General features: G+C 47.9%; 1 long non-coding RNA gene across 3 annotated transcripts; it reads right to left on the bottom strand.

Annotated features, from left to right (window-relative positions):
• Nucleotides 1–920: 920 nt before the first annotated feature.
• Nucleotides 921–21196, bottom strand: LOC148683664 (uncharacterized). Of its 3 annotated transcripts, none has more exons than XR_015946790.1 (2): nucleotides 20907–21196; nucleotides 921–2430 (listed from the first exon to the last, which is right to left on the bottom strand). It is a non-coding gene; the product is annotated as an uncharacterized LOC148683664 (long non-coding RNA). The 3 variants fall into 3 exon arrangements; XR_015946789.1 differs by lacking the exon at nucleotides 20907–21196 and adding an exon at nucleotides 20126–20382; XR_015946791.1 differs by lacking the exon at nucleotides 20907–21196 and adding an exon at nucleotides 3492–4828.
• Between the last annotated feature and the right edge of the window lie 240 nt (nucleotides 21197–21436).

Below are 21436 nucleotides of genomic sequence, written 5' to 3'. Positions count from 1 at the left end.
TAACTTTATGACGGTAAGCAGCGCCGGTGCTAGGGCTTTTTGCACCCTAGGCGAAATCACCTTCTGGCGCCTCCCCCCGGCACATGCGTCATGACGCGTGCGTCGTGCGTCATGACGCACACGTCATGACACCGCTGTGTCCCCTCCATAGGCGGGAGGGCGCTGAGCTCTCATTTTGGCTCGCGCGCCTCCCACCTATGGAGGGGACGCTGTGAGCTCTTCAGCGGCCGCGGCTGCGAGCGAGCAGCGGCCGTGGCAGCAACAGCGTCCATAGCTGAAGCCTTCAGCTATGGGCGCTGCCGCTGCCACCGCCACCGCTCCCTCGTTGCAGCTGCTGAGGAGCGCACAGCGTCCCCTCCATAGGCGGGAGGGCGCTGAGCTCTCATTTTGGCTCGCGCGCCTCCCGCCTATGGAGGGGACACTGAGTTCTTCAGCGTCCGCGGCAGTGAGCGAGCGGCGGTGGCGGCAGCAACAGCGCCCATGGCTGAAGGCTTCAGCTACGGGCGCTGCCGCCACCACTCGCTCGTTGCTCCCGGCACGGGCGGCAGCGCGGGAGGCCAGCGGGCAGGCTCGCCAGCGCCCCCTCCATTTCAGGGGCAGAGCCGAGCAGCCGCCTGCCAGGCTCCATCGACGCGCGTGGAGGCGCAGGCAGGCGGTGGGCGGCAGGCAGGCTCGACAGCGCCCCCTCCATTTCAGCGCCCTAGGCCATGGCCTAGTTTGCCTAAATGAAGGCGTCGGCCCTGATGGTAAGAGCTGTTTGACTCCCTCAGAAGGTGGTAGACTCTCTTTCATTGGAGGTTTTTAAGATGGAGGTTGGATGGCTGTTCTGTCACGGATGGATGCTTTAGTTAAAATCCCTGCATTGCAGGGTGTTAGACTAAACAACCCCTGGTGTACCTTCCAACTCTGTAGTTCTATGATTCTTTTTTAAAATCATTTTTATTAATTTTCCAATAAAAACAGCCAAATAACATATCCACAATCATAATCATAATCATAATCCAATTAAAAACAATAAACTAAAATAAATAAAAAACCAAATTACATTCCAAATTATTAATTAGTGTATTAATTTTTCCGGGCTCCCCATAGTCTGGACCTCTTGAATTATATCTCCAATATCTTTGTTCCTGCTTTTTGTTGTTCTCATATTTTCCACTTTCCGATCTTAACGCTTTAAAGTTCTCCATCCCTGGCTATGCGATTCTCAATCATGTCAGAAATCATATATCCTTTCATCCATCGAATACAGCTTTATTTGTAAATATGTATTTTTCCAAATGTCTATTTGCCAGCACAGCTTTTCCTTACTTCATTCCAAACTTCCAATCCAGGCTGTTGTTCAAGTCTAACGTTTAGAGTTTAATGATGCAGCAACTCCCATGTTGTTAAGTTATTCCAATCCGGGCTGTTGTCCAAGCCTATCGTTTGATGTTAAGCATACTGTCCACAATACAGTGGTACCTCGGTTTATGAACACAATTGGTTCCGGAAGTCTGTTCATAAACTGAAGCGTTCATAAACTGAAGTGAACTTTCCCATTGAAAGTAATGGAAAGTGGATTAATCCGTTCCAGACAGGTCCGCGAAGTACTTAAACTGAAGTGTTCATAAACTGAAACATGGGTGTAATTGGTTCCAAAAGTCTGTTCATAAACTGAAGCGTTCATAAACTGAAGCGAACTTTCCCATTAAAAGTAATGGAAAGTGAATTAATCCGTTCCAGATGGGTCCGCGGCGTTCATAAACCGAAAATTCATAAACCGAGGTGTTCATAAACCGAGGTTCCACTGTACTGCAATTTAATGAACTGTATTCCACAGATATGTCATTTGCCGATTGATCAACTTTCGGAGACCACACAATCACCCCTTCTGCCGATTGAAGGAGGGCTGCTAGACATCCATTTAGCCTTCTCTCTCACTCATAATGAAGAAATTCTGCAAACAGATGCACTATATGTTATCCCAAATTCTTGTCTCAAGTCACTACAAAGTCAGCCAGCAAGCATCTCCCACTTCCCTCGAAAAAGGGAGGAACTCTCATTTTTCTGTGCTGCATCATATTAACAAGTGCCATCTTGCTTCTTCTCTTATCTTTATCAAGTCTTTCAAGTCTAAGTAAAGCTGTGCAATTGAATACTCAATTATAAACAGGAGTCCATCTGTACTTTTCAAAAAAAAAATAGGTTTCTTAATGAGGTTTGGCATAGAAAAACAATTGTAGGTCTTGAGAAGAAAAAAAGAACGTACCGATCGCCTCCGTAATCCAAACACCATGATGAGAATCTCTTTGAAGTCCGAGCTCAAACACCAGGGACTGTGCAATTCTGCAGGTTTTTTCTCAGTCTTCTTCGGTCCAGACCAGGGGTCAGCAAACTTTTTCAGCAGGGGGCCGGTCCACTGTCCCTCAGACCTTGTGGGGGGCCGGACTATATTTTGAAAAAAAAATATGAATGAATTCCTATGCCCCACAAATAACCCAGAGATGCATTTTAAATAAAAGAACACATTCTACTCATGTAAAAACATGCTGATTCCCAGACCGTCCGCGGGCCGGATTTGGAAGGTGATTGGGGCGCATCTGGCCCCTGGGCCTTAGTTTGGGGACCCCTGGTCCAGACTATGTCTGTTTATTCTCCAAATCTAATTATTTTATCAAACAGATATTTCCGGCTATGAGAGTGGCTTCGGAGAGTGCCAGCCGTGTTGTGCTCTGGGACCCAGTGTCCTGCCGCTTGCACCTTGATGCAAGCTGACAATCTTCGACAATCTGTGGGTTTATGAGACAGTCCTACCCCACCCTGGGGAGTCTGCCAGGGCTAATTACTCCCATATCAGCCCTGAATTACTGGCACGGGCTGAAGTCTGATCGTATGGGAGTCAGCCATTTCTCACCGCCGGAAACAGGAAGCCCCAGTTCTATGATTCAACCTGTTTGCCTCCTGTTGACTTTACCTTCCCTACAAAATTTAAGAGGGTGATCACAGGGCAGTTCAAGTTCTGGCATTTAGACAAGGGGGGAAGAAAACAGCTGGCTGGGACTGATGGAAACCACAGCCCAAAACATCTGGCGAGCACCAGCTTGGGGAAGGCTGCTGTTCAGGTATCTCTTCTTTCCTCTCTCCATACTTGTCAGACCCAATTAAGGGATATTTTCCTTGTGAAAATGACTATTTGATGCCCCTTTGAGCGAAAGGCTCCTTCCCTGTGAAGAAAAGCTTTTAAAATACTTCTGACATTTATCTCAAAAGGAGATTTATTTGATTACCAAAATGTGGTATATTAACACACACACACACACACACACACACACACACACACACACACACCTCTTGGCAGATCATTATCTGGCCCAGTTCTTCCTGGGTTTTCCTTTTCTTGGCAAAACATAATGAATTAAACATGAACTGAGCTGCTAGAAGCGCTCTCTCTCTCTCTCTCTGAACAAACCTCCAGCAAAAATTTAAAAAATGATATAATAAAGAAATACCTTTACAAGACAAGCAGTATTGTCATCCTTAGGGGGGCTGTGAGATCTAATCGCTTTGACGCAAGCCGAGCTCCAGGAGGGATATTGAAAAGGCACGGAAGAAATGTTAAGAACTTAAAAGGGGGCAAGGAGGAAGAAAGCCAAAGACTCAAGCACAGCCTGTAAACAAGTCACAGAATCATAGAACCGTGGAGTTGAAAGGGAACCCCAGGAGTCATCTAGTCCAACCCCCTGCAATGCAGGAATCACAGCTCAAGAATTCTTGAAAGGTGGCCACCGAGCCTCAGCTTAAAACCTCCAATTAATCGTCTTGTGATTGATTGGGTAGGGCAAGGCTTATCTGGAACTCCCCCCCCCCCAATTTTTTTTCCAAGTTGGCACCCCTGGACTCCCAAGACAGACCATGGAGCACTTTGTCCCTTGCAGGCTGTGTACATGGGTCTTATAGTGTCAGGCTGTTCCCATTCCACAATAATGACATCAGTGGGTTTATGGGTCTGTAGCCTACATAAACATCACCTGAAACACACACCAGTCAAAGGTGAGCTTGTGGGGCTGGGTGTGTACATGGCTGACTCAATGGAGCCAGTATCTCGCTCTTTTTAATAACTGCCTATGGTAACAGATAACAACTCCTGTATTTATGCAAATCGCCTCCCCCAGTCCTTTCTTCTCCTCTTTAAAAGGTGGCAATAAAAATGCCGGTTGTTTTTTCCCCCTTCTTTTTTTTTTGCCCCTTCCGTTAACTGAAATCATACATTCTGTTTGCCCAGAGTTAACCATTAAGTGAGGACAATTCTGTGTACAAAACGTCCGCTCAGATGCATTTTACACTTTTTTTTTTTTTAAAAAAAAAAGCCAAACCCAATGACACACAAAGAGTTAGTAAAAGTTGGGCAAATATTGACTTTGGCAGAGTTTGCTGTTTGTATCAGGAAACTGATTGGTGTTATTGATTGACAGATGGGACCCAATGTTTAGAAAGCCCGCTGCCCCGCCCCCCCTTGGATTCTCTGAGGTGTTTGGGCAAACAGGGGCCTAATGCTGGGCAAACAGAGCGATTGCAAGGAGAGCTGCCTGGGGTGTTAGCAGAGCAAACTGGAGGGCTGTGCAAACAGCTCGGAAGGAATGTGGACAACCTTCACGTAACCTTTGATGTAGCCACTGATCCTTCGCAAGGTGGAGGGGGGGGGAGTTTGATCAGGGAGCGGAATTTGAGAGGGATCAGCAAGGCAGCAAACACCCAGAGCATGCAAATGTTATCCGGGTGAGCTGGCAGTGGAGGGCTCCTTGGAATTTATCTTCCTCTAAATCCTTAAATCCATGAAGCAATAAAAATCAACTGAGGCTTCCTGAGAGGCTGCCCACCTCCCTGAGTCATCCCAGTGTAAACCACATGAGAAGAGCCTGCTGGATCAGGCCAGTGGCCCATCTAGTCCAACATCATGTTCTCACATTGCCCAACCAGGTGCCCCTGGGAAACCCACAGGCAGGACCTGACCACAAAGGCCCTCTTGCTCCCTGTACTTTCCAGCAACGAGGCATTACTGCCTCAAATTGCGGGGGAAGAGCATAACCACCAGGTGTCCTTATTTTCATCGGAGAAATGTTGGCGGGTATGCCATCCTGGCTAGTTGCCATTGATAGCCCTCTCATCCATGAATTTGTCCAATGTTTGTTATCAAAATTGGTTATCAGCGTCTATCATGTCAGCTCTTACTTGCCTTTGGGCCTCTTCCAAGGCCAAGCCAAGCTCTTCACCATGCCAAGAGAGGGCTGAATGAGGCTAAGTTGTAAGGCAGGCACGGCCAACAGGTAGATTGGGATCTACCGGTAGATCCCCAGGAAGTTTCTGGTAGATCACGGGTAGATTGTTGGTTCCTTTGTGATCGCCAGCATAAAAGAAAATAAAGAGCTCTCCCCCTTAAAAAAAACCTCAAGAACTCTTGTCTCTCCTCCACAAAAAAGCTTAATAACCGTGAGCAATTGCAGGGAGAGCTCCTTCCCTCTTTCCGATACTGAGCTTACCAGTATGTGTGTGACTGTGTTAGTGCATTGCACAGAATGGTTTGTGCGGCGTACATTTTTGTGAGTGCTTTTATGCAATTCTCTCCCAAGAAATCTCTAAAAGTTTCTGTTGTCCCCCGTAAGAAAAGTATTTGGGCAGTGCTCCCCCCCAAAAGGTTACCAAATCTGCTCACCCACCTTTCCTTCTCCCTAAAAAAAGCTCAACAACTTTGAGCCGAACCCCCAAAAATGGGGGTAGATCACCACCAGATTTTAATTCTGAAAGTAGATCACAGTCTCTTGGGAGTTGGCCACCCCTGTTGTAAGGGAATAAGGAATGCTCCTGGAAAGGGGGCAGTGCTAGAACTTGGGACCTCTTCCTTCGAGAGGGCAGGGGTTTATCTCTAATATGGCATTTTGGTGAAAGCAACACATGAAAGGCCTGTTGTCACCTTGAACAATTTTGGAGGTTGCTAATAAATTCTGGAGAGGAGGGTGGCACTGTGGTGTAAACCACTGAGCAGGGCCGGCTCTAGGTAGAGTCCCGGTGGCACGGGGCGCTAGGGCGCCAGGCCGGTAGGCGGGGCTCTGTGCATCGAAGCCATGCTGCGCGCTGCGAGGGCGGGGGCGCCGGAGCGATCTCCGCCCCTCAGTGCCAGGGCGCCCAACCTGCTCGAGACTGCCCTGCCACTGAGCTGTGGGCTTGCCGATCGGAAGGTCGGCGGTTCGAATCCCCGCGATGTGGTGAGCTCCCGTTGTTTGGTCCCTGCTCCTGCCAAGCTAGCAGTTTGAAATCACGTCAAAGTGCAAGTAGATAAATAGGTACCCCTCCAGTGGGAAGGTAAACGGTGTTTCCGTGCACTGCTCTTGTTTCGCCAGAAGCGGCTTAGTCATGCTGGCCACATGACCCGGAAAAACTGTCTTGGACAAACGTCGGCTCCCTTGACCAATAAAGCAAGATGATCGCCGATACCCCAGAGTCGTTCGTGGTTGGACTTAACTGTCAGGTCTTCCGGCTGGCCACTGTGAGAACAGGAGGCTGGTCTGGCCTGACCCAGCAGGTTCTTCTTATGTCCTAAAGCAAAGCTACTTTCCAAATGCCACCCACCCAAATTTGAGCAGACCCTGCAGACCTGCGCCAGTGGTCTCAACCCAAGGGAAGCGAGTCCAGCAGGGGATGCAGCACACCAGTGGTGACAGTGAGCAGGGGATGCACTACAGACATTAGGATTAGCTCACTCATGCAGAAAAATTGCCAGGGGCTGTACCATTTTCTGGGAAGAGAATTGCTCAGGGGTAGAGCATCTACCGGTATCTGCCCTGCATGCAGAAGGTTGCAGGTTCAATCCCTGCCATCTCCATTCCCAGAAGTCCTCTTAAAGCATCGAACATTCTTGGTCTTCATCCTGAGCTTATAGATAGGCTGCATTGTAAATGGAAGGGTTGCATTTTGCACTCATTATAGATTGCTTTTGCTAACAATCGTATTTGCAGTGCAGAGATTAGCCAGGCCTTGTTGTGCGGATAGCAAAGTTAATCATTGTGAGGGAAGAAGAGAGGAGAGCGGGCAAAGAGCAGCTTGAGGCCAGAGCCTAGATTACCTGAAATGTCAGGGTTGCCTTTAACTAGGAAAAGCTTGATGGTCATCTTATCCTTTCAGAAATTGCAGGGGATAAACATTGCAATGCAGATAGCAAAAAAGGTCTCCAGTGAGAATGAGGAAGATTAGTCAAGAGGTTAACATTTAAATGGATAATCTTTGAGATAGTGAATAGGTGTCCTTTTTTCCGGCTAGTACAAAAACAGCCTGCTGGATCAGGCCAATGGCCCATCTAGTCCAGTGGGGGGGGGGGCGTGACCTGTGGGAAGCCTGCAAGCAGGTTCTGTGCACAAGAACCTTCTCCCCTCCTGTAGTTTCCAGCAACTGGGATTCAGAAGCATTGCTGCCTCCTACTGTAGAGGCTGAGCATTGCCATTGTGGTTCGTAGTCATCAATAGACCTCTCTTCCATGAATTTGTCTTTTAAAGCCATCTAAGTTGGTAACCATCACTGCCTCCTGTGGCAGTGAGTTCCATAGTTTAATTATGTGCTCTTCACCTCTCAAAGAGTTACTGAAATGAGGAGGGAAGGAAGGTAGGTGGTCCCTTATTGAAATCTACCAAACTAATTTCCAATTTCAGCCAAATCCCACCCTTTAAAAAACAACAGCAGCAGCAGCAGCAGCAGCATGGGCATAGGCAAGGGGGGGCAGGAGGGGGCAGCTGCCCCCCCTAGAAGCAAAAAATTAATGTATTTTACAGACCATAACCAGCACTTTTCCCCTCCAAAAACTGAAGTGGAAAGGGCTTTGCTTTAGCAAGAGCAGCTAAGTCTCCACTTGCTGGGGGGGGACACACAGCTGTAACAAAAACACATCAAATAAATAAAGCAAAGTGGCTACCAGTGGTTAAGCAGTTAAGACAATGGAGCATATATCCCCAGGCAAGATTCGATAGCTGACCATTTCACCCTATTGTTCTTAAGTGGGAGTTGTTAATGAGCATTCAGGAGCATTAAGAGTTCTATTGGCGATTTAATGAGGGTGCAGACTCAGAGGATTCAATTTGACTAAGGTGGCTCTGCAAGGCTAAAAGGAAGTGAATAAGAAAGGGGGGGCTGTAGCTTTGACAGACACAGTGATGTTTATAAAAAGCAGTGGTGTTCCAGTCTGCCCCTCCTCCTGCATCTGTATACTGTAAATCAGGGGGGGCCACCTCCCAAGAGACTCTGATCTACTCACAGAGTTTAAAACTGGGGGTGATCTACCCCCTTTTGGGGGGGTTCAGGTCAAAGCTGTTGAGTTTTTTTAAGGAAGGAAAGCCCTGTTTTTTGGGGTTTAGGTCAAACTTGTTGAGCTTCTTTTAGGAGGGAGGGAGGCCCATTTTTGTTTAGGGCTTCAGGTCATAGTTCAACTTTTTTTAGGGAGGAGGAAAATTTTGGGTGAGCTTTTTTTAGGGGTGCCAGTGACCTACCAGTGATCTACCACAGACATCCAGTGATCTACTGGTAGATCACAATCTACCTGTTGGACGTGCCTGCTGTAAATCAAGCAGAGAGAAAGCTGCTTACAAGGCTCCTGTACATGCAGAGTTCCAGCATCACAGCGTCACCCAGAGGCACCCACAAATATGAGTTATCCCTCTCTCTATTTCTTACTTCCTTCCTTCCCTCCCTCTTCCATCCTTAATAAAATAAGATAAGCCCCACATAGAAAGCCCATCAACATGGGGGGATGACTCTTTCAAATATGGTATTTACCAGTAATTTGGGGGGGGGGACCTAGGCCTCTAGGATTTGGCTGCTATGCCTAGGAGTAGGACAATTCAAGAAAGCAGAATGATGCATATGCTATGGTAATATATCAATAGAATCATAGAATTGTAGTCGGAAGGGACCACAAGGGTCATCTAGTCCAACCCCCTGCAATGCAGGAATTTTTTCCTAAGGTGGGGCTTGAACCATGGTTGAAATATTATGCTGATATGCAGCAACACCTCGGAGCCGTCGTGGCTGCGGCCATGCCTTGCTTCGCCCTCGCCTGCCCTGCCACCCCCTCTCGCCTGCCCGACCCTCCCGTCCTCTCCAGCCAAGCAGGGTAGCCGCCAACGCTGCCAGCCCCAGAAGCACAAGGTGGCCGCTGCCTCCGCCACTGCCACGATGTCATCAGGCCCGCTGGCCTGTAGCCCCGCCCACATTCCCACTTCGTGGCCCCTCCCCTCTCGTGCCTTGGCCCCGCCCCTGAACGACCATGGCTTGCCCCCCCCTAGTTTTGATCCTGGCTACGCCCCTGAGCAGCAGCAGCAGCAGCAGCAGCAGCTAGGGTTGCCAGACTCAATAGGGGACAGGACTTCTGTGCCTTTAATTGCCCTGCTCTCTTTTGAGTCTGGAAACCTTAAAGAGAAACCAGCAGACCCCAAAGGGTCTGAGTTTCCAGACTCAAAAGAGAGCAGGGCAATTAAAGGCACAGAAGTCCTGTCCTCTATTGAGTCTGGCAACCCTAGCAGCAGCAGCAGCAGCAGCAGCATTACACAAACTCAATAGCTTGCAGAAGTGTTGTTAGGAAAGTGGTGCGGGGTCCCTGGAGGTGGAAAATAGATCTGACCCACATGTGTGTAATTAACATATGAAAATGTGAGTGCCTAGATTCAAAAGGCAGGGCTCTGCACACTCTCTAGGAGAGAGCCTCCAGCAGAGTGAAAAATCACTTTCAGAGTGGAAAATAGGTTTGCATATCCCACTTAGTCTGCTTTAAAGCTCTTGTCTCCCTCCCTTTACCCCTCTCGTAATGAACAGACCACACACTGTTAAGTAAATTTTAAATGCTTAAGTTACTAAATCCAAAGGTCTGGTTCATGAGAACACAGGTAGATTGCTCTTGTTTTGGTGCTAAAACAAGGACAGATTACAACAGGTCAAGATAATGTTTGAAGAACCAAGAATGCGATGATGGCATTGGAGGATTTTAAACAAATGTCGGATGGTCATCTGTCGAGGATTCTTTAGCTGCAATTCATTGCATTGTAGAGGAGATTGGACTGGATGAGCTTTGGGGTTCCTTCCAACTCAACTACGGTTCTCGGATCTTAAAGACTGACAAATGTATTGTGCCGTGTGGTCTCATGTGCCAGCAGCCACTCCAGAGTGGTTTGGGGGGGGGCGAGATCTTCCTTAACCAACCCCTCCCACGCTGCCTTGAAGTTCCTCCTACTTAGGAGGCACAAGCCAGTCAGGTTCAGGTGCCGCTGCAGGCAGCCAGTCGAGATGGATGAGAGCATACAATATCATCACATGGTCCCATTGTCCAAATAGCATTCACACCGAAATTATCTGATCGTAATCCGAGGGATCTGTTTATGAAACATGCCATGGGAGGTAGGTGTGTGTGTGTGTGTGTGTGTGTGTGTGTGTGTGTGTGTGGTAGCATGATGCCCCCTAGACAATGAACATGGGAAAAGCGCGGTCTGCATTGTCACAGTGGATTAATAAGTGACTTATATGTACGTTGAACCATTCATCAAACCCGCCGGCCAGCCATTGTATTGACTCCAAAGCAAACAGATGGTTTACTCAACAGAACACCGTTACTCCTGTTAAGAGGGATAATGACATTTTAAGCACATTGTGTCCAGCTTTGGGCACATTACCTCTTGACTACAGCTACTGTGGAAAGGAGCCTTTGAATTTTGCTGATATGGCTGGCAAAGACTCTCTCCCCCACTCCTCCATCACTCTTTGGTTTGTTTGTTTATCTGCACAATATTCCTTTTTTTTCCAATGGGAAATTCACAGATGCCAAGAACAGAAAAACAAACAAATTCAGGCAGTGATTCTTATAAGCTACAGATAATATATCCTATGAATCTTTTTAAGGCTGTGGTAACTGATGAAGACCCTCAGGGAACTACGATGTAAATACTCATTCCCCGGCCCTTAAATGTCACCAGAATTCATTATAATTCCAGATTGAGATCACCTTCACTCATTTTTAAGGAACATTTAAATCTTGGAATTCATCCCCCTGTGCCTGCAGTTTATCCCAAGATTTGGGGATTGGGTGTCTTTGAACCCTTTTTGTCCTCGGTGCTATTATGGGAGTGATGGATGGGGGAGAAACCCAAGCCCCCCTGGATCAAGAGGGCAGCCTGTTTGCTCTCTGTCAGCAGCATGTTAAAAGCCACGGCCCCCACAGAAGGCCCATCTTGCCAATACGATGTTAAGCCAACATCCTGTCCACATATAGAATTACAGGGCACTTTATATCGGAGCAACAGAGTTCACCCTGTGTCCTCCGAGCTCAGTTTCCCAGCCACCCATCTCCTTTTCAAAGGCACAGAGATAAATGCAGGATGCAGCAGGGACTGGGAGTATTCACGCAAAAGAGGGCGATGTTACAGAAATACCTGCAAGATTACCTCGGAGTTTCATGTTAATCTTCCAGGAGTTGCCAATACATAAATATTTGCATTTTAACATATTGCTTTTTAAATTGTCTTTAGAAGCACCACATTCTGAAAAATCCCTCTTGTGATTTTTTAAACTGTTCTCCGTCAACTAATGAGAAAAGAAACTGCCTTCCAAAACGATCAAAAGGGAAAGAACATTTCAATGAAATTCTCATTGGCAGGGTACCTCATGCTTACCTTACTTTTGAGGTGGCCAAGGAAGGAGTTGTGAGGATGGGTGGGACAAAAGTTCCACGAAGTTTGCGTTTAAATGAGAGGTGATCTAATCTGCCTAATTATGCAAATCAAAACGCCTTCCTTCAAAATTCACAATTCTTTGAATTTTGCAAGGCAGTTCTTCGGCCAAACAATGCGTAGGAATAAAATGCATATACGCATTAGTGAAAATATCAACATGCACTATACCAGGAGAAATTGTTTTTGCAAAAATGCACGCAGTAAACAAAATTGCATACAAATCAGGAGAAATTGGTGCTAAAATGATGAATAACTTCCATGAGAACTTATTTTAAAAAATAAATAAATCACAAGCTGGTGTGTAGAGCCTAAGTCTGGAAATAGGAGAAACAGAAAACAGAGAGAAATCAAAACTGACTTATCCCAACTCCTCTACCAAGTTGTTTTTTCAGGGCAGGGAAGATGGGATGAAGGGAGAGGCTGGCAGGGGTGGGTGTGTGGACTCGTTGACCCTTGGGGTCCCTTCTAACTCTACAACTATATTATTCTAAACAGCCCTTGGGACGCCTCCCCACACTGCCCCTGTGGCACATCCTTCATGTTGTGGTGGAGCCCTGAACAGCCAGTGAGCCAGGCAAAATTGGCTCTTCCAGTCATGATCAAGGGGGTGGAATAACTGCCCTGTGCCTAGAGGTTTCAGCAATTGGGTCTTTTCAGTACAGTCATACCTCTGAATAAGAATGCTGCAGGTTGCGTACAACACGGGTTACGAACTTGCTGAACCCGGAAGTAACGGAACGGGTTACTTCCGGGTTCAGTGGTTCGCGCATGCACAGAAGCATCGAATGACGCCATGCGCATGCGCAGAAGCACCAAATCACAACCCGTGCATGCGCAGAAGCACAGACACGGGTTGCGTACCGCTCATGTTGCAAACAGGGCTCCAGAACGGATCCCGTTTGCAACCAGAGGTACCACTGTATAGAGAAAAGGTAAGAAGGAGACAACATAATAGAAGTTTTCAAAATTACGCATGGCATGGGGAAAGCAGATGGAGAAAAGTTTTCATCTCTCATAACACCAGGATTTGTGGGCATCTCTCGAAGATGACCTTTGAAAAATTCAATACAGATTTTTTTTTTAATTCTTCTTTACACAGTGCAAAGTTGAACTATGGAACTCGCTGCCCCAGGAGGCAGTGCTGCCACCAATCTGGATGGCTTCAAAAGAGGATGAGACAAATTCATGGAGGAGAGGGCTATTGGCTATGCTATCCTCTGCTTCCACCATTGCTCATTTCCCACAGGCATCTCGGTGGGAACAGGATGCTGAACTAGGTGGGCCATTGGCCTGATCCAGCAGGCTATGCTTATGTTATTATGATGGGGAAGGACCAGGCATAGGGCTTGATATGTACTATTTCCCAAGTGTCCAATAATAATACGGAGGTAGTCTCTACCGTGGTAGCAGGACCAGGGCGGGAGAGTGCTAGAACTCAGTGGCGGAGGAAGCTGCTTGAGCACCCGGAGCAGCAAACATGATGTGCACCCGGGGGCGGGGTGGGACGCCGCTACGTAGCACGCATGCACGGCGCCGTACGTAGCGACGCCGCACATGTGCGCTACGTAGCAGTTTGCCGGCAGCGCTGCTCCAGCGCCGTACGGACGGTGCCAGGATCCTCTGCTTGCGGCTTCAGCTGCGAATGGAGGATCCTCCGCATGCGGCTGCAGCGGCGTGATGGCTGCTCACGCCACCGTGGTGGGGCGCTACTTTGTCACCCCCGGAGACGTGGCACCGGGAGCGCACCGCCCCCACGGCGTGTTGTCATCCCCCCGTTGCAACACCACTGCTAGAGCTTTGTCTGGTCAGCTAAAGGTTCATTCTCTTCTCAAATGCATAAACTCAAGGAATTTTGCTATAAATCTGCTTGATGAGACAAGAGATGTGTGTGTGTTTGTGTGTGTGCATGAGAGAGGGAGAGAGAGAGAGGAGCTCTGAGTAGCTCTTCCCATCCGTAACCCATACAGAACAGTCCCTAACACCCAGCTGGCTGGCTGTTGACAGTGATTTCCTGATGACAGACCCTTGTCAGAGAGAGACCGGCCTTTGATCACTTTCCAAAATGGCCGTCACAGCCTCAGAAGAAGGCCTGACTGTGGCCTTTCCCAGCCCGGGTCCTTGCTAATCCCCTCCATTAGGTCTTCCAAGCTCCCTCATCCTGGGTTACCCATTAGCTGCTTGTATTTCAGAGTGCTCAAGCAGGCCGGCCTTCGCTCCCGGCACCTGCTGCCCAAAGAGTATTTGCAACCAATCCCTCAGGCCTCTCTTTGGTGCCATTAGCAGTGGCTTTCATGACAGCTGCGGGGAACAGGTGCTTGGCTATTATATTTAGCTGCCAAACCCAATTATGTCTGTGAAGAGAGAGGCAGCACCCTGAACACCAAAGAGGCGGGGAATAAAGACTCCCATTGCTCTGCAGAGAATCCTGGAAACTGTAGTTTAAGGGTGCTGGGAATTGTAGCTCTGCAAGGGGTAAACTACAGTTCCCAGGATCCTTGGGTGTATGGACTTATGGTGTGTGCACAGCCTGAGATCCTTGCAAGAAACAGTTGCTCAGTTCATACATACGGCTGTTGATCAACTGTGTTTTGAGCACCTTGCAGCGTATTCTTACCTTTGCTTCTGAGATAATGTTGGCATATGCTTTCCAAGTGGCAGGGGGCCTGAGCAAAGAAGGCCCCGCCTGTCAGCAGACGTGCACATGTTGCGACTCCTCGTCACTACTTAGCATCATAGAATTGTAGAGCTTGAAGGGGCTCAAAGGGTCATCTACTTCAGTGTTCCTCAACCTTGGGCCTCCAGATGTTTTGAGACTACAATTCCCATCATCCCTGACCACTGGTCCTGCTAGCTAGGGATCATGGGAGTTGTAGGCCAAAAACATCTGGAGGCCCAAGGTTGAGGACCACTGATCTACTTCACCCCTTACAATACTTGGGAGGAGAGTGCCAGCAAGCAAGCCAACAGTGAGGGGGTGAAAATGATGTTCTTCAATGAGGTCTAAGACAAGGGACATCCTGCATTGCAGGGGTCAGGCTAGATGACACCCCCCCGGTGATCTCTTCCAACCCTACCATTTTATGAGTCCATGATTTCCTTCTTCCCTTCCCATCCCATCCTGCCCTATGCCACTGTTTTCAGCAAGCGAATGCCCATCTCCTAGCATTTCCTAAGCAGCCATCCCAATATCCATCTAGGGTTCTTCCTGCTGTTGGTATATTCATCCCACTCCCACTCTGTGTCTGACAGGCCAATTCTCTCACACATCATGCCCAAAGCCCCAGGGGAAAGCTAAGTTATTATTTTTTTCTTGGTGGGCTGCTCACAACAGAAGCTGTCGATTGCTCATGCCCAGATCTTCTCCCGGATTAATCTTTTAAGTGTTTGGGTTCTGCAAAGGAGTCGGAGAATTCAGCACTTAACACCTTAAGAGGAAAGAGAACTGCAGGATGGCTTTCCGCCCCTCGCTTGGAAAGCCTATTTAAGCACTTCTGATTTAGCATCTGTGTCGGTGTTGACACCCACAGCTAAAAGATGAGATTGAGGCTGGGAAATATATGGAAACAAGCTGGGAGGGGGGGGGTCTTATTATGGGCTACCAAGCCAGACATCTTAACATCTACTCTCTAGGAAAACGTTTGCCCACCTGGCATCTTACAGATGTTTTGGACTTCATTTCCCATCAGCCCCCTTCTATTGACATCATCGTCATCGTCATTTTTAGCATTTATATCCCACCTTCTCCTCCAAGGAGCTCAAGGTGGCATCCACAGTTCACCTCTCCTCATTTAATCCCCACAACCACCCTGTGAAGTCAGGCTGAGAGGCCCAAGCTCACCCAGAGAGCTTCATGGCCCAGTGGGAAGATTTGAACCCTGGTCTCCAGCGCCCTAGACACACTGCCTCTCTTTTTTCAAGACCTTCCTGATGCAGCACAGCGTCGTGAGGGAGTCGAGAAAACAGGCAGCCCAATTCGGCTCAGGGTGAGACAACAGCCAGCCCATGGAACTCTATAGAAAGCGCAAGATTTTATTGAAGGTGACCTGGAAACTACAACTAATCCAGAATGCGGCAGCTAGACTGGGGACTGGGGGCGGCCGCCAAGACCATATAACACCGGTCCTGAAAGACCTACATTGGCTCCCAGTACGTTTCCGAGCACAATTCAAAGTGTTGGTGTTGACCAGGCACCCCCAAACTTTGGCCCTCCAGATGTTTTGGCCTACAACTCCCATGATCCCTAACTAACAGCACCAGTGGTCGGGGAAGATGGGAATTGCAGTCCAAAACATCTGGAGGGCCAAAGTTTGGGGATGCCTGGTGTTGACCTTTAAAGCCCTAAACGGCCTCGGTCCAGTAAACCTGAAGGAGCGTCTCCACCCCTATTGTTCTGCCCGGACACTGAGGTCCAGCACTGAGGGCCTTCTCCCTCACTCACTGCAAGAAGCAAAGCTACAGGGAACCAGGCAGAGGGCCTTCTCGGTAGTGGCACCCGCCCTCCCATCAGATGTCAAAGAGATAAATAACTACCTGACATTTAGAAGACATCTGAAGGCAGCCCTTTTCAGGGAAGTTTTTAATGTGTGACATTTTAATGTATTTTAAATCTTTGTTGGAAGCCACCCAGAGTGGCTAGGGAAACCCAGCCAGATATAAATATTATTATTATTATTATTATTATTATTATTATTACCCACCTTTTCTCCAAGGAGCTCAAGGCAGCGTGTACACACTTCACTCATTTATCTGCACAACAACTTTGTGAGGTAAGTTAGGCACAGACTAGAATGGTAGAGCTGTAAGGGGCCTTGAGGGTCCGAACTCATGACACCTGGGATTAAAAGTCTCCTACTCTACTGACTAGGCTAGAGATAGCATGAAGCCCAGGGTGGGCTTCATGGCTGCATGGGGAATTTGAACCCAGGTCTCCCAGGCCCACCACACAGGTTCTCCTGCAGAGGCTGGAGGGTGCTGTATGAAGTCTAAAATGGGCATATATAGGAAGCTGCTGAGTCCTCCTGAGTCAGGCCTATCTAGCTCAGTATTGCCTGCACTGACTGCATGGCATCAGGGATTGAACCTGGGACCTTCTGCATGCCAAGCAGATGCTCTCCCACCGAGCTGCAGCCCTTCCCCATGCTTGGTACTCAAGGACACGATTGTGTTGCCGATGATTTTGTCATATTGGGAGGGAGGTATAGGAAAGGAAGAATTCCTTTTGGTTTGGTTTTGTCACTGTCTGAAATGGTTCGAATATTTCTGGGGCACATATTCCTGCCTTCGGGAAGAGTATTTATATAAGAATGCATATTTATGAGACTGTCATAGATCAAGAATATTTTTTTTTAAGGGAGATGCAATTATCTTCTAAAAGTTTAGCTTTATTTTCATGATAATGAACACATCGGGGTTTTTTCTTTTTCTTTTTTTCCAAGACAGCTAATTGGCTTTGTGCTTTATCCGCCAGCCTTGGCTGCCTCATTAAGGACGCCTCAATTTGCACGTAAGCAAATTCAAAAGGAAGCTGCTTTGCTTCAGGTGGATGTGTGTGCTCACTTCCAAGGGACGGGGACAGACACACACACACACACACACACACCAGTAAAAATATAATGCTTCCCAAGCACTTCCCACCCCCCTGAAAAGCAAATTATTTTTGATGGAGCTCGCAGGAGCCTCTCACTGCCAACCAGGAGATGTGAGAGAGGCAGGCTCATTAACACACACTAGAAACCCAACCAGAGGCCATAGGAGAGCCAGTGGGTGGTGTGGTGGTTAGATTAGTTAGTATGAAATGGGTGAGAGGCAGACCATTAGAGGTGGTATCACAACACCTTGGTCCTCTGCAGTTTCAGAACCATCTTCAAAGGCAGCCCTACATATAACGCCTAGAGCCCACGCCCAACAGTTAATCTGCCAAGACTGAATTCTGCCTAGACTCCGTGGACCAGCTCTCCGAAATCTGCCCATCATTCTTGCTGCAGCCTCCTGGCAGAATTGATGAGAGCCAGTGTGGCGTAGTGGTCGAACGGGGACCTCAGAGACCAGGGTTCAAATCCCCGCTTGGCCCTGAAGCTCACTGGGTGACCCTTGGGCCAGTCACTGCCTCTCAGCCTAACCTACCTGGCAGGGTTGCTGTGGGGATTAAATGAGGCAGGGAAGAACGAAAGGTGGCATAGAAATGCGAAGAAGAAGAAGAAGAAGAAGAAGAAGAAGAAGAAGAAGAAGAAGAAGAAGAAGAAGAAGAAGAAGAAGAAGAAGAAGAAGAAGAAGAAGAAGAAGAAGTCTTCATTGCCTTAGGATCAAGGTCACATGGAGATATTCCACTTAGCTTTCATCTCCCAGGGTCTCTGCCTGTGCAGAATTTTTCAAAAAGAGACAGGCTTGCTTTGCCATGAACTAGGGTTGCCATATTTCAAAAAGTAAAACTCTCAAACATTATTTTTTTTAAGAAGCCCCGAAAATTGTTGGGCTTTCTTTGGGAAACCTAACCCCAAAATAGTGATTTAAAGCTTTTTTGAGCTGTTTCTGCTGCTTTTTCCATCACGTTGCCATACATCCAGGTTTTCCCTGACATTTTGCCGATTCGGCAAAATTCCCAACGCCATTTTTACACCTGAAAACCAGGTCACGTCAGGAATTTTCCTGATGTATGGCAAGCCTACATGAACATAATTTCCTACAGAGAAGAAAAACCAGTGGGTTATCACAGTCTTTCCTCACAGGAACAAGCTGCTGCATACCGAGCCAGACCATTGGTCAGTACTGTCCACACTGACTGGGCAGTAGCTCTCCAGCAGGTCCTCCCCAGTCCTACCTGGTGATACCATCGGGGTCCACGCTGGGACCTTCTTATATTGGTACATGCCACCCCACTCTCTGAGTGGCGAGAGAGCCCAGGTGTTCCAGGCACTTACCCCGGTTCGGTTTCCTTGGAATGAGGAAACTGTGGTGTCTTTGGGATACAGTATATGATTTTAAAGGTAAAGGTAAAGGGACCCCTGACCATTAGGTCCAGTTGTGACCGACTCTGGGGTTGCGCGCTCATCTCACATTATTGGCCAAGGGAGCCGGTGTACAGCTTCCAGGTCATGTGGCCAGCATGACAAAGCTGCTTCTGGCAAACCAGAGCAGCACACGGAAACGCCGTTTACCTTCCCGTGCTTTCGAACTGCTAGGTTGGCAGGAGCAGGGACCGAACAACGGGAGCTCACCCTGTCACGGGGATTCGAACCACCGACCTTCTGATCGCCAAGCCCTAGGCTCTGTGGTTTAACCACAGCGCCACCCGCGTCCCTGTTGGCTGTAGACAGACTGAAATTGGTGGGACAGTGTCCTCTTCACCCTAGGTGACTAGCTTCCACTGGGCATCAGAAGTATTTGTAATCCAGCTTCGTAGGTTATTTGGCTGGCCCAAACCTGATGTCAATGGTGGCTCACGTCATACACGGATTAATTCACTTCTTTTCCCTCCTCTCTTCCAGAATAAAGTCTTGAATGTGGATGGTGTAAAAGTGAAGTTGCAGTAGCGGTACCTATTTATCTACTTGCACTTTGACGTGCTTTCGAACTGCTAGGTTGGCAGGAGCTGGGACCGAGCAACAGGAGCTCACCCCGTCACAGGGATTCGAACCGCCGACCTTCTGATCGGCAAGCCCTAGGCTCAGTTATATACAACCTGAGAGTAAACTGGAGGGGCTCATATAGCACTAACCCCCCAGCAGAACTTGCTTCTCCATTACGATCCAACACAAAGCAAGCATGTCTCTACAACGCTAGCTTCCAAGCCGTTTTCAACTCACTCACATCTACTCTGATTCTTGCTCTTCTTTTACCTAGCAGCTAGGTGAGGGGGGTGGAGGAAAGGCCCACCCTTTAGTCTGAAGGGCACCATCACTCAGTTGCAGCTCTCACAGCCTAGCTAATTCTTTTGGGGTGCTGATGAGGACACTTATGTGGCCAGCTCAGATCACTGTCTTACAAAGAAACTGACTAGTTTAAACAATAGAATCTTCAGTTAAATTCTAGCCCTCACTGGGTACAGGACCCCTAGAATTGGAAGGGGGCTTGGGGCATCCTCCAGGCTGAGCCCTCGAACCCACAACAGCATAAAATGAGATTTTCATCTGCTGAGCTACCTGGGCTTTCCCCCACCTCTTTGCCTATCATTCCAAGAGCAGTGCAATTTGAAATCTGTCCTGATGCTCGCAGAGGCTCGGCCAGTATTCTGCAGGCAGCCCAGCTAGAATCCCTTCTTAAAAAACAAATACAAATCCCAGCTACTTCAATTACATATCAATTTGATTTTCCAGTGGGCCCGTCCGTAGGAAATGTTCTCAATCAAGGAACAAATTCAGATTGTAATAAAATATTATGCAAATATTTACCTCAGCTCTGCCTTGACTTTAAAAAGAGGTTTGATTATTATTATCCATGGCTCTGGCTGCCAAAGTAGTTAGCTGGCAACGCTTGTGAAAACGAGAGAATGAGAGAGAATCACATTTTCCTCTTGCCTCTATTCCTCGCTGAACAATTTGGTTGTTTATTTTTCCCAGGCCTAGCCCAGATTCCGTCATTTCCCCTTGACTAAAAAATCCCATATGTGCCCTGCTTGTTCAGACATAAAGGTGAAGGAGGCACAGAGTGGGGGGGGGAGACACGAATTTATCAAAATTAAATAAGATCGAGAAAGAAGGTTGGAAGCAGGGGGGAGGGAGAGAGAGAGAAGATTGGTTCCAAGCCACAAGGCCCTGCAAAGAATTTATTAGATGTGTTGGGTGGTACGGCTGCGTGCCAACTAAATTTCATATGGCTTTGCATCCACCGAAACCGTCTAGTTCAGGGGTCCCCAAACTAAGGCCCGGGGGCCTGATGCGGCCCAATTGCCTTCTAAATGCGGCCCGCGGACGGTCCAGGAATCAGCATGTTTTTACATGAGTAGAATGTGCCCTTTTATTTAAAATGCATCTCTGGGTTATTTGTGGGGCATAGGATTTCGTTCATATATTTTTTTCCAAAATATAATCCGGCCCCCCACAAGGTCTGAGGGACAGTGGACTGGCCCCCTGCTGAAAAAGTTTGCTGACCCCTGGTCTAGTTACACAGAATTAATATTTAATGATGCGTGGATCAAAATGCTTTCTCCAAGGTAATTAAAGGCAGGCTTACCTTATGCCTTGGAATTGCAGCCATCCCCGTGACCTGGTAGGTAAAGTTACCTTCCAGACGTCTTGCAAGCGTTACCTGGTCACACCATGTAATCGGTGAGGATGGAAGTGGATGCACAAACCCTCGGCCTCATATTTTATTTTAAACTGCAAGGACGACTGCCAGACTCTTACCATGCCTCATACAGCATCGCCCTTTTAAGCCAGTGCAATGTCGTGGTTAGAGCGTTGGACTGGATCAGTGGTTCACAAACTTTTTTGGGCCCCACTTCCTGGGTTCCCTAAGCTCATCTCCAGGACTGTAAAAAGAAGAGAGACTTTCATGAGGACGTTTTGATGCTCATGTAAGATAGCAAAAGCTTTCTGGAAAATGATTTATAATGAGTTGGGGAAAAATGTTGAAGGTAACTTTTGTTATAAAAAAACCCCCAGAAATAAAGAAAATAATAATTTATGTATGCTACTACAGCTGCAGGGACGCGGGTGGCGCTGTGGTCTAAACCACTGAGCCTTGGGCTTGCCGATCGGAAT

This window comes from Zootoca vivipara, chromosome 13, assembly GCF_965207765.1.
Source record: "Zootoca vivipara chromosome 13, rZooViv2.hap1.1, whole genome shotgun sequence".
NCBI classification, from domain to species: Eukaryota; Metazoa; Chordata; class Lepidosauria; order Squamata; family Lacertidae; genus Zootoca; species Zootoca vivipara.
The sequence above is the reverse complement of the archived record's forward strand: the minus strand, read 5'-3'. Positions and strand labels throughout refer to the sequence as shown.